The 15,585-nt window shown below is 46.3% G+C and overlaps 1 protein-coding gene across 1 annotated transcript in view; it reads left to right on the top strand.

Moving 5' to 3' along the window:
* The window catches only part of ACSF2 (acyl-CoA synthetase family member 2), a 47,947-nt gene that overhangs the window by 17,662 nt on the left and 14,700 nt on the right, over window positions 1-15,585 (top strand).

Genomic DNA, 15,585 nt, shown 5'->3' with positions numbered 1-15,585 from the left:
CACCCCCCTCAAAAAAAAAAAAAAAAAAAAAAAAAAAAAGAAATATCAGCCACTGGCTGGGCACGGTGGCTCACACCTGTAATCCCAGCAATTTTGGAGGCCAAGATGGGCGGATCACTTGAGGTCAGGAGTTTAAGACTAGCCTGGCCAACATGGCAAAACCCCATCTCTACTAAAAATACAAAAAAATTAGCTGGGCGTGGTGGTGCATGCTTGTAGTCCCAGCTACTCTGGAGGCTGAGGCAGAAGAATTGTTTGAACCAGGGAGGTGGAAGTTGCAGTGAGCTGAGATCCCGCCACTGCACTCCAGCCTGCTGATAGTGCGAGACTCTGGCTCAAAAAAAAAAAAAAAAGAAGAAGAAGAAGAAATATCAGCCGCTAAATGATCAGAGACTAGATATCTTCCCCAGCCCCTGACTTTCTCTCTCTCTCCACACACACACACACACTTGCCACCATTTGAAAATAAGTTGTAGGCATCATAAAATCCATATTTTTCATCTTTGCTTATCTCCTGGGGAACAAATGCCTCATGGTTATCTTTCCTTGGTCTGTGATGTGGGCACCTCTTCCTATGCTTACTGGCCATTTGTCTTCCATCTTCTGTGACTTTGTGGCAGATTTGGTCATTATTATCTTCTGTGTGTGTCACTTGGTCTGTTTTAGTGGAAAAATGTTAGCAATTAGATAATGTGGCTTTTTTTTTTTAAGAGACTGGGGCTCACTCTGTTGCCCAGGCTGGAGTGCTGTGGCATGATCATAGCTCACTGCGACCTTTAAGTCCTGGGCTCAAGTTATCCTCCTGCCTCAGCCTCCTGAATAGTTGAGACCACAGGTGCACGCCACTACCCCTGGCTAATTTTTAATTTTTTTTTTAATAGAGACAGGATCTTACTGCATTGCCCAGGCTGGTCTTGAACTCCTGGACTCAGCGATTCCTCCTGCCTGGCCCTCCCAAAGTGTTGAGATTATAGGCATGAGCTACCATGCCTGACTTACATGAGGTTGTCAATTAACCTTTTTAGCAGCATCTTGGACCAGTTGCTTAACTTTTTCATCTCAATGTTCTCCATCTTTAAAACAGGAATAAAAGTCCTTATCTCCCACAGATTGCTGGGACAATTTGCCTCGAAAACCTGTATGATTGCATTACAGAGGAGATACTCAGTGTTCTTTTTCTCTTCTGTTCAGATACCCTGCAGATTTACCCATCTCTGCCTTCCCCTCTGACAGTGCTTATCTTTTTCATAAAGCAGAATCATTACATTCCCAACTTGTCATCAAAAGTGTCTACAGGCTGGGCATGGTGGCTCGCGTCTGTAATCCCAACACTTTGGGAGGCCAAGGCAGGAAGATTGCTTGAGCTCAGCAGGTCAAGACGAGCCTGGGCAACATAGGGAGACATTCTGACTCTACAAAAAGAAATTTTTTTTTGATCATCTAGGTCTGCTGGTACATGTCTGTTGTCCCAGCTACTCAGGAGACTGGGATAGGAGGATCGCTTGAAATTAGGAGGTCAAGGCTGCAGTGAACTATGATCATGCCACTGCACTCTAGCCTATGCTTCAGAGCAAGACCTCATCTCTTAAAAAAAAAAAAAAAAAAAAATTGTAAACCTGCCCTTTGGATCTTGCTGGAGCCTTGCATTCAGTAAGCCATATTCTAAATGAGCAACTCTGTGTCATCAGCTGCTCTGTGCTCCTGAACCTGTAGAACATGCATCCACATCTGAAACAGGTTGGCAGGGCTAACAGTCACATTCTACCATGACTGTCCAGAAAACACATCCTCAGGAAGGAAAGCCCACGACATTCAACATTAGGACTGTTTATTTTCTTGAGTAATTTCTAAGACAGAGATCATGAACAGATGTGTTTTCTTGCTTGCCCAGTTTTATTAATGTATATATTTTGCACAGACGTGCTATATGCTGCTTTTATTTTTCTGACAGAATGTTAAATGGGTACTGTAATGTTGCTAAATTTAGTTTATTAATTATGACTATATTGGCAGTAGTTTAAGCCCTAGAAGGTTTTTTTTTAAACTTCATGTTGAAATATATGACAGATTCAGAAAAGTACACTTTTTTTTTTTTTTTTTTGAGACAATCTTGGCTCACTGCAATCTCCGCCTCCCGGATTCAAGTGATTCTCCTGCCTCAGCCTCCTGAGTAGCTGGGATTACAGGCACGTGCCACCATGCCTGGTTGCTTTTTGTATTTTTAGTAGAGAGGGGTTTCACCATGTTGGTCAGGCTGATCTCGAACTCCTGACCTCAAGTGACCCACCCACCTTGGCCTCCCAAAGCCACCACACCCAGCCAGAAAAGTACACATATTTTAAGGCCCACTTGATCCACTTTTGATAAACTGAACACACCTATGTAACCAGCACTCAAATCAAGACACAGAACATGACCAGAAACCAGGAGTTCCCTCGTGACCTCTTTAAGTCACTGACCCTCACCAACTGACCACTCTCCTGACTTCTAACAGCATATATTAGTTTTGCCTATTTTGTACATATAAATGGAATTAGACAGTACACCTTTTAAAATCTGGCTTCTTTCATTGAACATTATTTTTATGAGATTCATTCAGATCACTGGGCATAATCATAGTTCCTTTGCTCTCATTACTGTATAATTACAAATAAGTCACCACTTATTGATCTATTCCATTGCTGATGGACATTTAGGTATTTTGAATATTGGAAATGATACAAATAACCTAGTACCTGTCTTTTGGTGAGCACATGTTTGATTTCTATTGGATATATACCTAGGAGTAGACATTATTTTTTAAGTGTACATTCAATGGCTTATGGTATATTCATAGATATGTGTAACCATCACTATGGTCAATTTTAGAACATTTTCATCACCTCACAGAGTTACCCTATGCCCTTGTAGCTATTATCTCTCTGTCTTCCCATCCCTCCCAGCCCTAAGCAACCACTTAATCTGTTTTCTGTCTCTATAGAATTACCTATTCTGGACATTTCATATATATGGAGTCACACTGTCTTGTATGATCAAAATAAGGATGGCCAGGCATGGTGGCTCCCTCTTGCAATCCCAGCACTTTGGGAGGTTGACACAGGTAGATCACTTGAGCTCAGGAGTTCAAGAACAGCCTGGGCAACATGGCGAAACCCAGTCTCTACCAAAAGTACAAAAATTAGCCAGATATGATGGTGCATGCTTAGAGTCCCAGCTACTCGGCAGAGTTGGGACAGGAGGATCTCTTGGGACCCAGAGACAGAGGTTGTAGTGAGCCGAGATCACGCCACTGCACTCCAGCCTGGGCCACAGAGTGAGACTCTGTCTCAATAATGAAATGATCAAAGTATGATTTCATGAGTCACACAGTTTATTGCCATACAAAGAGATTTTTTTTTTTCTTTTTTTGTTCACAGTGCTTAAAGCGGGGAGAATAAGAAAACAAATCTCACAGGGAATACACTCAATAGAGGAGCTCCCTTAGCCATATAGTGAGTGAGTTCCAGTCTGTTAGAGTCCAGTTATTAAAGTCTAACTGCCCGCTTAGGATGAAAGCAAGCCTCTGTGGAAAGTAGTCTAACTGAAGCTTGAGGCATACGTTTATAGGAGAGATTCTCAGCTAGATGGCTTGACCATGCTAGAGGGTGTACCGGAGTTGGGTGAAGCTTTGGAAATTAGCTTAAAGGCTAATAGAGTGTGGCCTTAGCTCAGCCTGAGCTTTCACTCTTCCGAGAAGCTCTCAGACAGAGTGTAGCCATGCCACAGCCCAAGGTCTCAAAGTGTCTGTCAAACTCTTGGGTTTATATGTACAGTCCGGCGTTGCTTAACAATGGGAACACATTCTGAGAAATACGTCAGATGATTTTGTCGTTGTGCAAACATCATCAAGTGCACTTACACAAACCTAGATGGTAGAGCCTATTACACACCTAGGCTATGTGGTAGAGCCTGTTGCTCCCAGGCTGCAAACCTGTACAAATTGTCACTGTCCTAAAGACTGTAGGCAGTTGTAACACAGGGGTAAGTATTCATGTATCTGAACATATCTAAACATAGAAAAGGTATAGTCAAAATACGGTATTACAATATAATCTTATGGGACTGCTGTCATATATGCCATCCATCATAAGCCAAAATGTCATTTTGCAGTGCATGACTGTATTTTAGAGTCCAGTAGTTGAGGTCAATAGCTCACACATGGGGTCTGATAAGTTGTGATGGTGTCACATTCTCAAGGGGAGAGGAGTACACTCTATGTTCTTGTCACAGCAAAACATGTCACTCCCATAGCAAATGTCAACATAAATAACAAACAGAAAAAAATTCTTCAAGTATAATGAGTTTAATTGGGAATAAGCATTGCAATGAGGAATATGCACACCACAGTAAACTATGGGCATATTCATGGGGGTAAAGGAAGACAAGGATTTTTAAAGGTAAAATGAGGGTTACATATGTTGTCTTGAAACAATTATCCTCGGCTACAAGGATCAAAAATAAGGGCGGCATCTGTCCAGGGCTGGACAGGTAGTAGCTGGTCAAATGTCTTCACAGAAGTATTTTTGTGTGTGTAAGATTGAGGTGGCCTTTGTGCAAGGTTGTGGTTTTGGCAAAGTCTCTTATGATATCTTTTGTTATCAGGTAGTCATGCACCAGAACCCTCCCTGCATGTTCTTACCTGGCTCCATTTTGTCAAGGTTTGACACAAGTGACTCCATTTTGATTCTAGCAACTTTTTCACAAACTATGTATGTATTTGGAATTATTTCAAAGTTGCATAACATATACAATATGTAGTTTTGTTGTTGTTGTTTTGAAGACGGAATCTCGCTCTGTCACCCAGGCTGGAGTGCAGCGGTGCGATCTGGGCTTACTGCAACTTCCGCCTCCTGGGTTCAAGCAGTTCTCCTGCCTCAGCCTCCCGAGTAGCTGGGATTACAGGTGCCCACCACAAAGGCTGGCTAATTTTTGTATTTTTAGTAGAGACAGGGTTTCTTCATGTTGCCCAGGGTGTTCTCCAACTCCTGAGCTCAGGCAATCTGCCTGCCTCAGCCTCCCAAAGTGCTAGGATTACAGGCATGAGCCACCACGCCCGGCCCAATATGTAGTCTTTTGTTACTGGCTTCTTTCACTTATAAATGTTTTCAAGGTTCCACCATGTTGTAACATGTATCAGTACTTCATTTCCTTTTTAAAAATTGCTTTATTGTAGTAAAATGCATGTAACATACAATATACCATCTTAACCATTGAAGTTTGCAGTTTAGTGGCATTAAGTACAGTACACTCACACTTTTGTGCAAACATCAGCACCACCCACCTCCAGAACTTGTTCATCTTTCCCAACTGAAATTCTGTACCCGTTAAACGATAAGTTCCCATTGCCCCCTCCCCAGCCCCCAGCAAGCACCATTCTACTCCTAGACAGCTTTTCCCTTCAGTTTCTTTCCTCTTTCACTTAATAAATGAGAGGGTCCATTGCTGACAAATGGGATTGCTTCTCTAAGTGGAGGCCTTCTTGCATATATGCAATTGAGTGTATCCTAAAAAAGGGTAACAGAAAATGTGGTTGTAAAAAGACAAGAGGTGGAGACACAAACTAGCCGAGGGTTTTTATATTGGGTGTCCTATCCATAGGTCACAGCAGCCCCACCACAGATCTGCCTGATTCTTTGGCATCAAGACGTTGATCCAGCTCACGCCTGTAATCCCAGCACACTGGGAGGCCGAGGCAGGTGGATCACTTGAGGTCAAGAGTTTGAGACCAGCCTGGCCAACATGGTGAAACCCCATCTCTACCAAAAAATACAAAAATTGGCCAGGTGTGGTGGCACATACTTCTAATCCCAGCTACTTAGGAGGCTGAGGTGGGAGAGTTGCTTGAACCCAGGAGGCAGAAGCTGCAGTGAGCCAAGATCATGCCACTGTACTCTAGCCTGGGAGATAGGGTGACACCCTGTCTCAAAAAAAAAAAAAAAAGTGATCCTGCAAGCCATTTCCATGTTGTGGATTTGCTGGCAGGTTTCAGAGGGCTCCTGCTGTCACTGTCAGCATAGCTTCTCATAATACTACCAACACTTAATGTCCTTAATGAGTTCATCCACGGTGAGGACTCTGTTTAGGGTCCTGTATGTGCCTTCCACATTCCCTTCCTGTGCCATCATAGTCCTGGCAATGAACTTCAGGTTTTAAATCCATGAGCTTGGATCTAAGTCTCCACTCTGCCAAGCCTGATGTTCCATACCCAGATGACCCCTGTAATCCAAGTAATAGATTCCATTGTATGGACGGATATGCCACATTCTGTTTATCCATTCATCTGTTGCTGGACATGTGGTTTGTTTCCAGCTTTTGGGTATTGTGAATAGTGCTGCTGTAAACATTCATGTACGAGTTTTTGTTTGTTTTGTTTGAGACAGAGTTGCACTCTGTCACCCAGGCCGGTGTGTAGTGGTGTGATGGTAGCTCGCTGTAGCCTCGACCTCTCAGGCTCAAGTGATCCTTCCACCTAGACCTCCAGAGTAGCTGGGACTACAGGTGTGTACCACCACGCCCAGCTAATTTTTAATTTTTTTTTTTGTAGAGGTGGAATCTCACTATGTTGCCCAGGCTAGTCTCAAACTCCTGGGCTCAAGCGATCCTCCCACCTTGGCTGCAGAGAGTACTGGGCTTACAGGCATGAGCCACTGTGCCTGGCCTAAGTTTTTGTTTGAACACATGTTTTCAGTTCTTTTGGGCATATATTATAACTAGGAATGGAATTGCTGGGTTATATGCTAATTCTGTATTTAACTTTTTGAAGAGCCACCACACTGTTTTCCAGGCAGCTGAATCATTTTACATTCCCACCAGCAATATACAAGGATTACAATGTCTTCACATGCTTGCCAACACATATTTTGTTTTCTGATTTTTTTTTTTTTTTTTTTGAGACAGAGTTTTGCTCTTGTCAACCAGGATGGAGTGCAAATGGCATAATCTTGGCTCATTGCAACCTCCGCCTTTCGGGTACATGAGATTCTCCTGCCTCAGCCTCCCAAGTAGCTGGGATTACAGGCACCCGTGACCACAGCCAGCTAATTTTTGTATTTTTAGTAGAGACAAGATTTCATCATATTGGTCAGGCTGACCTCGAACTCCTGACCTCCAGTGATCTGCTCGCCTTGGCCTCCCAAAGTGCTGGGATTACAGACATGAGCCACCATGCCCAGCCCTTGATTTTATTTTGTTTTTTGCCTTCCGGGTGAGCATGATGTGGTACCTCATTGTGGTTTTAATTTCCGTTTCATCTGCTTGTTAGCCATTCATAGATTACCTTCAGCAAGATGTCTACTATTTTTTAATTGAGTCATTATGTGCATTATTTTTAATTCATTCATTTGGTCATTCATTTGAGCACCTCTTATGTTCCTGGCACTCAGGCACTTGGGATAAAGCAGTGAACACGTTAGTTGCCAACACTGAAAAGTCAGGAGAATTCTTAAAAAATAAAAAATAAAATTTCTCGTTCCTGACTTCTCTACTCAGATCTGGGCCTGAGTTCTCAGGAGCCAGCCTACTGCCGGCACCTTTAAGGTGGGGCTGTGCTTTGTTTCTTCAAGGCTCTTATCAGGCCTCAGTCCCACCTGGGCCCTGAGAGCCTTGGGTTTTACAATACCCATGCTAAGTAGCTGATGCCTCTCCAAGTAGTTACTTTAGTTCTGAGTTGAGAACAACTGGCACCGCCGTTTTTCCTCTAACTCCTTAAGCTTCCCATGTCGCATTGAAAAAATAATCCTAAGACCAAATCCCTTTAAGAATAGAAGTTGGGATACCGTGGCTCATACCTGTAGTCCTAGCTACTTGGGAGGCTAAGATGGGAAGGTCTCTTAAGCCTGAGAGCTTGAGGCTTCAGTGAGCAGTAATTGTGCCACTGTACTACAGCCTGGGTGACATAGTGAGTCTCAAAACAAAACGAAACAATAGAAAAAGAAGTGTTGGGTTGAGGGGTGCGGTTGGGGGAGGGAGAGCATCAGGGTAAATAGCTAATGCACGCAGGGCTTAATACCTAGGTGACAGGTTGATAGGTGCAGCAAACCACCATGGCAAATGTTTACCTATGTAACAAACCTGCATGTTCTACACAGGTATCCCAAAACTTAAAATAAAATTAAAAAAAAAAGAAAGAGAAAGAAGTGGCCACCCTTTATGCCCCAGGCATTTGGGGTGTGGGCAAGGAAGGAGAATTGGTTTGTTTATGCTCCCTCTTTCTAAATGATGGGTGGTTCCTGTGTTTATGAGCACATTGCATTGATATGAGTTTGTAGAACTCTTAATTCCTTGGAAGAGCCGCCTGTTTCCAACTCAACCCTGCCCTACCCTGGCCCCAGTTTCTTGGGATCAGTTAGTAGAAATTGCGGAGGTTATATTATCTCTGATGATCAGATAGGATATAAATTCCAAACCAGAAGGAACAGGAATTGCCTATGCCCACTCCTTTCTCCCAGATCTGAGGGTGGGGCACGGGCAGGCATGGCTGTAACGTTGAGGCGGTTGCACCGCGTCCTCTGCTCCTGGCTCAGGTGTTCATCAGTCACATGGGCCACTTGATCTCTTTGCACTTCAGCTTCTTTACCTGTAGAAAGGGAGTTCATGATTCTCACCTGCATTAAAAACAAATTTTTTTTTAAATTTTGAGACGGAGTTTCACTCTGTGGCCCAGGCTGGAGTGCAGTGGCACAATCTTGGCTCACTGCAACCTCCACCTCCTGGGTTCAAGTGATTCTCCTACCTCAGCCTCCTGAGTAGCTGGGATTACAGGCACACACTACTACACCCGGCTAATTTTTTGTATTTTTAGTAGAGACGGGGTTTCACCATGTTGGCCAGGATGGTCTCAAACTCCTGACCTCAGGTGATCCACCCACCTCGGCCTCCCAAAGTGCTGGGATTACAGGCATGAGCCACCGCACCTACAGGATTATGTTAGTGTATCTCGAAGAAACCCAAACTGAGAGTGACTGAAAGAAGATGGGGGCAAGGGAATGGTTGTGTGTCCTGACTATTATCAATATCAATATCCTGGCTACGATATTGTACTATAGTTTTGCAAGATGTTAACATTGGGAAAATTTGAATATTGATGGTGAAGAGTGCATGAGATATTTCTGTATTGTTTCTTTTTTGTAGTTTTTTGTGGTTATTATTATTATTATTATTTTGAGACAGGCTCTTGCTCTGTTGCCCAGGCTGGAGTGCAGTGGGCGTGATCAACCTTGAACTCCTAGGCTCAAGAGATCCTCCTGCCTCAGCGTCCCAAGTAGCTAGGAGTACAGGTGCACGCTACTATTCCCAGCTAATTAAAAGAAAAAAAAAATTGCCCGTGTGGGCAACATGGCAAAACCTCATCTCTACAAAACATACAAAAAAATAGCCAGCCATGGGGTCATGCACTTGTAGTCCCAGCTACACAAGAGGCTGAGATGGGAGAATCACATGAGCCCAGGAGGTCCAGGCTGCAGTCAGTGAACCATGACTACACCACTGCCCTTGAGCCTGGGCGAAAGAACTGTCTCAAATTTTTTTTTTTTTTGTTCTTGTTTTTGTTTTTTTAGAGACAGGGTCTTGCTCTGTTGCCCAAGCTGGTCTCAAACTCCTGGGCTTGAGCAATTCCTCTGCTGTGACCTTCCAAAGTGTTGGGATTACAGGCATGAGCCACCGTACCTGGCCTCGATATTATTTCTTACATCTGCATATGAATCTACAAATATCTCAAAATCAATCATTTAATTTTCAAAAGCGAAAAAAGAAAAAAGAAAGGAGATGGGACTTTCTTTATCTGGGAGACAGCCAGTCTGTGACTGGTGTGGTAACTCCTGCTGTCCAGGCGCCAGGCTCCTCTCTTACTGCTCTGTGGTGCCCAAAATCACTATGTGGTCTAAAATGCTACCATTATTTTCCTGTCACAAGCAGCATTCCAGCCTGAGGAAGAAAAAAAAGAGAAGATGTCCCTTCCTTTGAAAGTTTCTTCTCCGAAGTTGCACACACTACCCCTCTTTAAACTCCACTGGCCCGAACCTCACCATCTGGCCAGACCAGCTGCTGGGGAAGCTTGGAAACCTGGTCTTTATTTCACACAGTGTGGCCAGCTAGATGTCTGAGGCTGTGTCGTGAGAGAAGAAGGACCTGTTGGGGTTTCTGTCACACCACCTGTCAGAGCTGCTGTGAAGACACAGGAAAAAACACATAGGAGAAAGACGCAGGAGAAAGCCAATTGAACGGAATTTTTTCTTTTTTCTTTTTTTTTTGTCCCATAAATCAGCCTGTTGATTTCCCAACTAGAATTTCCAGGAGACCACTGTTTGGTCTGAAAACCATGGTGAATAATGGAGAACCAAGTTCCAAACCAAATGGGACTCCTGAGGCCGGGCGCGGTGGATCAAGCCTGTAATCCCAGCATTTTGGGAGGCCGAGAAGGGCGGATCACGAGGTCAGGAGATGGAGACCATCCTGGCTAACACGGTGAAACCCTGTCTCTACTAAAAAAAAAAAAAAAAATACAAAAAACTAGCCGGGCGCGGTGGCGGGCGCCTGTAGTCCCAGCTACGCGGGAGGCTGAGGCAGGAGAATGCCGTGAACCCGGGAGGCGGAGCTTGTAGTGAGCCGAGATCCGGCCACTGCACTCCAGCCTGGGCGACAGAGCGAGACTCCGTCTCAAAAAAAAAAAACAAAAAAACAAAACAACAACAACAAAAAACACCAAATGGGACTCCTGGTCATTGTGAGAATAGGAGGATGCTTGTTATGAGGCTGAACACCTGCCGTCCAGGCTGGAGTGCAGTGGCACCATCTTGGCTCACTGCAACCCCTGCCTCCCGGATTCAAGAGATTTTCCTGCCTCAGCCTCCCGGGTAGCTGGGACTACAGGTGTGCACCACCACGCCTGGTTTATTTTTGTATTTTTAGTAGAGATGGGGTTTCACCCTGTTGGCCTGGCTGGTCTCAAACTCCTGACCTCAGGTGATCCATCCGCCTCGGCCTCCCGAAGTGCTGGGATTATAGATGTAAGCCACTATGCCTGGCCAGTTCCCAGACTTTATAGGTGGGGAAGGTGAGCTCTAGAAAGGAGAAATCCTGTGTCTTAATTTGAATTCCCCTGAGAACAAGGACTTGGGTGCAGGTAGTTTATTTTGGAGAGTGATCCTAGGAAGTGGAGATAGGAGGTAGAGAGAGCAAACAGGGAGTGGGGAAGCCGATGAGGGGATGTTGTTAACATCATCACCCTAGGCAACAAGAGCTTCATTCACCTGGACCTCTGAGAAGGTACAGATACCTCCCAGAAAAGGGGAGACTTGGAGCTCCAGCCCCATGGGGTTGACTGCTGTGCCTAGAGGCATGAGCTCCTCTTCCAGGCTGGGCTGGCCTGCAGAACCAGGGACTCCCACATTGAGGAAGTTCCTGTAGCTAAAATCAAGGGTGGGCGGAGGAGCTGTGACATGAGACACCCGTCACCCACCCAGCCAGCGGCACACCTGCAGTGAGACCTGGGATCCCCGACTCCCTGGCCTGGTGCGTTCTCCTCCCGTCCCCTGAGCTTCAGAGCATCAGCAGTGTTCCTCCTTCCCTGTGATGCTTGTCCTCACCTCCCAGGTGAGGAGTCTAAGAATAAACAGCCTTTCCATCAGCCCCTGTCGTGACAGACCCTCCAGTGGGATGGCAGCGGCTGCCTCGCCCATTTACAGGGCAACACAGTTTTGCTCCCTGCTGCCCTGAAATTTGTTCCTCCCGGAAATTGTCCCTCACAAGGCATGAGCAGTCAATCAATAGAAGATATACGTGGTCTTCCTAGCACAACAGCTGCAGAATGAGCTGTGAAGTGCCCCATCAGGAGTCCTGAATAGCTTCAAACGTTTCCCCTCTAGTAACTGCCTGACACGCCCCAACCCCAATAATCATTGTGCATTTAACTTAGGGGTTGCCTCACCCTTGGGAGATCCAAACCCCTAGGCTGACTTCCTGTCCTTCATGGAGGAGAAGGCTCTTGTCCCCATGTACTACTCAGTTTCTACTCAGGGCCAGTGACCTGGAGCCTTGGCACAGAAAGCCTGGAGAGAGAAGCTGAGGTAAATCACACTGCTTTGGCCAAGCAGACAGGTGACCTGTGAGAGGTGGGAACAGCCTCATCCTGAACACTACACCTTCTGATATAAAGGTACCTGGTGGCCGGGCGCAGTGGCTCATGCCAGTAATCCCAGCACTTTGGGAGGCCGAGGCGGGCGGATCACCTGAGGTCGGGAGTTCAAGACCAGCCTGACCAACATGGAGAAACCCTGTCTCTACTGAAAATACAAAATTAGCCAGGCATGGTGGTGTGTGCCTGTAATCCCAGGTACTCGGGAGGCTGAGGCAGGAGAATCGTTTGAACCCAGGAGGCGGAGGTCGTGGTGAGCCAAGATCATGCCATTGCACTCCAGCCTGGCAATGAGAGCGAAACTCTGTCTCAAAAAAAAAAAAAAAAGTGCCTGGTGGCCGGGTGCAGTGGCTCACACCTGTAATTCCAGGACTTCGGGATGCCAAGGTGGGAGAAACTTGAGCCCAGGAGTTCGAGACCAATCCTGGCAACATAGTAAGACTCCATCTCTACCAAAAAATAAAAATAAAAATAAAAATAAAAATTAGCTGGGTGTGGTGGCACACATCTGTAGTCCCAGCTACTTGGGAGGCTGAGGTGGGAGGACTGCTTGAGTTTGGGAGGTCGAGGCTTCAGTGAGCCATGGTTGCACCACTGCACTCTAGCCAGGATGACAAAGTGAGATCCTTTCTCAAAAACAAACAGACAAACAAACAATGAAAAAAAAAAAAAGGAAAAAAAAAAGACCCCTGGGAAGTCCAGGTGTCACACCCTGTTCCCAGGACTGCGTGTCGTCACTGGCCTGCTCTAGGTACCAGTTTCTGAGCTGTTACTCAGACCTAGGTGGGAATGTGAACAGAGCAAATTCTGTTTCCATAGAAGGTGTGCTCTGGTTTCCAGACCTTCCAGGCCATCATTGGATATGTGCTCGGCCTGGTGGACTCCAGGTAGAGGCTCCAGGGGCCCCCTATGCTGAGGACCACACTCTTGCAGGAGGATGTGGAGGTTTGGAGGGACATGCAGCATCTTCCTTCATCAGTAGGGGGATGGGAAGAGGACCAATTTTCCACTCTAGGCCTTGGCAGATCTCAGTAGACCCTGAGGACCCACAGATTTCATAGACATGTGGAATTGAGTGAAATTACAAGGGTGAGAAGCAGGAGGAGCTGAGGTTGGTAGTTGAGATGTGGGGAGTGTGGGGAAAGAAAGCCCACTCTGTCCCGTGTATCCCTGGAGAGAGAGTAGGTTATCTTCCTTTTGTTCTCTTCCTTACTGAATAGTCTTAATCCGAGAGTTGAAATGATTTGTTTACATACCTTTCTCTTCCTACCACACTGTAACTACTTAGAGGGCTGGGAGCAGTGTCTTATCCATCCCTGTATCCCTAGCACCTGGCACAGGGCTGGCACACAGTAGGTGCTCACTAAAGCTTGCTTGAATAGATGAGTCAAAGACGGTTGGGTGGCTTAGATTGCCAAGAGAGTGGTTGTCAAAGTGTGGTTCACAGAATCCTTCTCGTCCAGGCCCACTTCAGAATCACGTGGGATTCTGTTAAAAATTCAGATTCCCCCGGTCCACTCCCCAGAAGCTCTGCAATGAGTAGGCATTGCAGGAACCCAGGAATTCGCATTCTTTGTGAGATCCTGAGATGATTCCGAAGCAGATCTCCATAGACCACATCCTGAAAAACTGTCCCTTGGAGGAGGGAGTGACACTGGTTGAGAAGGTTCCTTCTGATGTCCCTGGAGGGACAAGGGAGGGATCAGCCCATAAACACAGATCCTGGTTCCAACATCCATCCATCCCTCTTCACTTCATAAATGATGTGGGTCCATTTGGGCCCATGGGTGGAGAAAACTCCAACCCTAGAACCTGGAGTATGGGGCTCCCTTCATTCTTCCAGGCCGAATGTCCTCTGCTCTGGGCCCTTTGGTTTCAGCTGGGTTCAAGTTCCAGTCACTCCTCCCATTCTCACAGCACTCCCTCTCATTTTCTGTGCTCCAGCCACAGAGACAAGCTCTCCTCTGCCGGAAATGCCCTCCTCTCCCTTCTCTGATGATGAACACTTCCTCACCCTTCAGCTCTCAGCGTAGGCATAACTTTCTTAAGGGAGTTTTCCTTGGAGCCCCAGGTGATCCCAGATTCCCTCTTACAGGTGCTCCTCGGACCATGGTCCCTTCCTTATCTCAGCTTTCTAAACATACATTCATCATTACTAAGGTTGACTGCACTCCTCTCTTTCTGACCAGACCCTTAGCTCTGCAAGGACAGGGACTGTTTTTGGTTATGTTCATTTTTTAGCATTGGGCCTTCTCTGTGGTGGGTGTTTACTAAATATTTGTTGGAGGAATAAATGTTGGCTAATTACTCTGTAGGGCTGAGGAGGCCATAGTGTGGGTGGCCCCAGGGCCCAGGTCTAAGAGAGGCTACCTTAACCCAGCTTTGAGGGGACAGAGAATGGGCCTCAGATGGGCTGGGGGTCTCCCCCCATAGTCTGCCTCATGGCTCCCATTTCCTGATTTTCTAGGCTGTTCCCACCCACGAAGAGCTAATATGTCTAATTTCCCCAGAGACAGGGAGCTTCTTAGAGGAAGGACTGTGGCTTATTCTATCTCTAGTCCTAGCATAGTACTTGGCACATACGGGTGCTCACTGAATGTGTGTTGAATGCGTGGTCGATAAATGCCATGAATGGACGGTAAAATGCCTGTCAATTACAGAGCACTTCAGCATTCCCAGAGCACCTTTGCAGGCCTGTTCACACTTGAACCTCATGCCCCCTCTATGAAATAGGCAAGGCAGTCTGTTCATCTCCTTCTAGCCAAAGAGTAAACAGATAACTTGCCAGGTCTCACTGGGTTTTGTTGGTTTGTTGTTTGAGACAGGGACTCTGTCTGTCACCCAGGCTCAAGTGCAGTGGTGCAACCATGACTCACTACAACCTCTGCCTCCCAGGCTCGGGTGATCCTCCCCCCTCAACCTCCAGAGTAGCTGGGACTACAGGCATGCGCCACCATACCTGGTTAATTGTTAAAAATGTTTCATAGAGACAGGGTTTCCCTATATTGCCCAGGCTGGTCTCGAACTCCTGGGCTCAGGCGATCCTCCTGCTGCAGCCTCCCAAAGTGCTGGCATTACTTTACAGGTGTGAGCAGCCGTGCCCGGCTCAGGTGCCACAGTTAATAAAAGGTGGGGAAAGTTCAATGGAGCAGTAATGGAAGTGCAGGTTCTCCTCCAGCTTGGCGTGCCCTTACTTGGGGGTCGTTTCTTACCTAGCAGGGCTGGGAGGAGATGGGTAGTTCCTGAAAGGCTGATGGAGAAAAGTGGGGAGTAGGTTACTACTCCCGTGACTGCCCAGACCTCTACCCAGACCTGTTTCCACCTGTGCCCTGAGATGGATAGGCAGCCACATGTGAGAGGTGAAGAGTCCTGGTCCCAGACTAGAACCCGAGCCAGGTCCCGAGCTGGCTGCTTCC

Source organism: Theropithecus gelada, chromosome 16 (genome assembly GCF_003255815.1).
Source record: "Theropithecus gelada isolate Dixy chromosome 16, Tgel_1.0, whole genome shotgun sequence".
Classification (NCBI taxonomy): Eukaryota; Metazoa; Chordata; class Mammalia; order Primates; family Cercopithecidae; genus Theropithecus; species Theropithecus gelada.
Note: the sequence above shows the minus strand (reverse complement) of the source record. Positions and strands in the feature narration are given on the sequence as shown.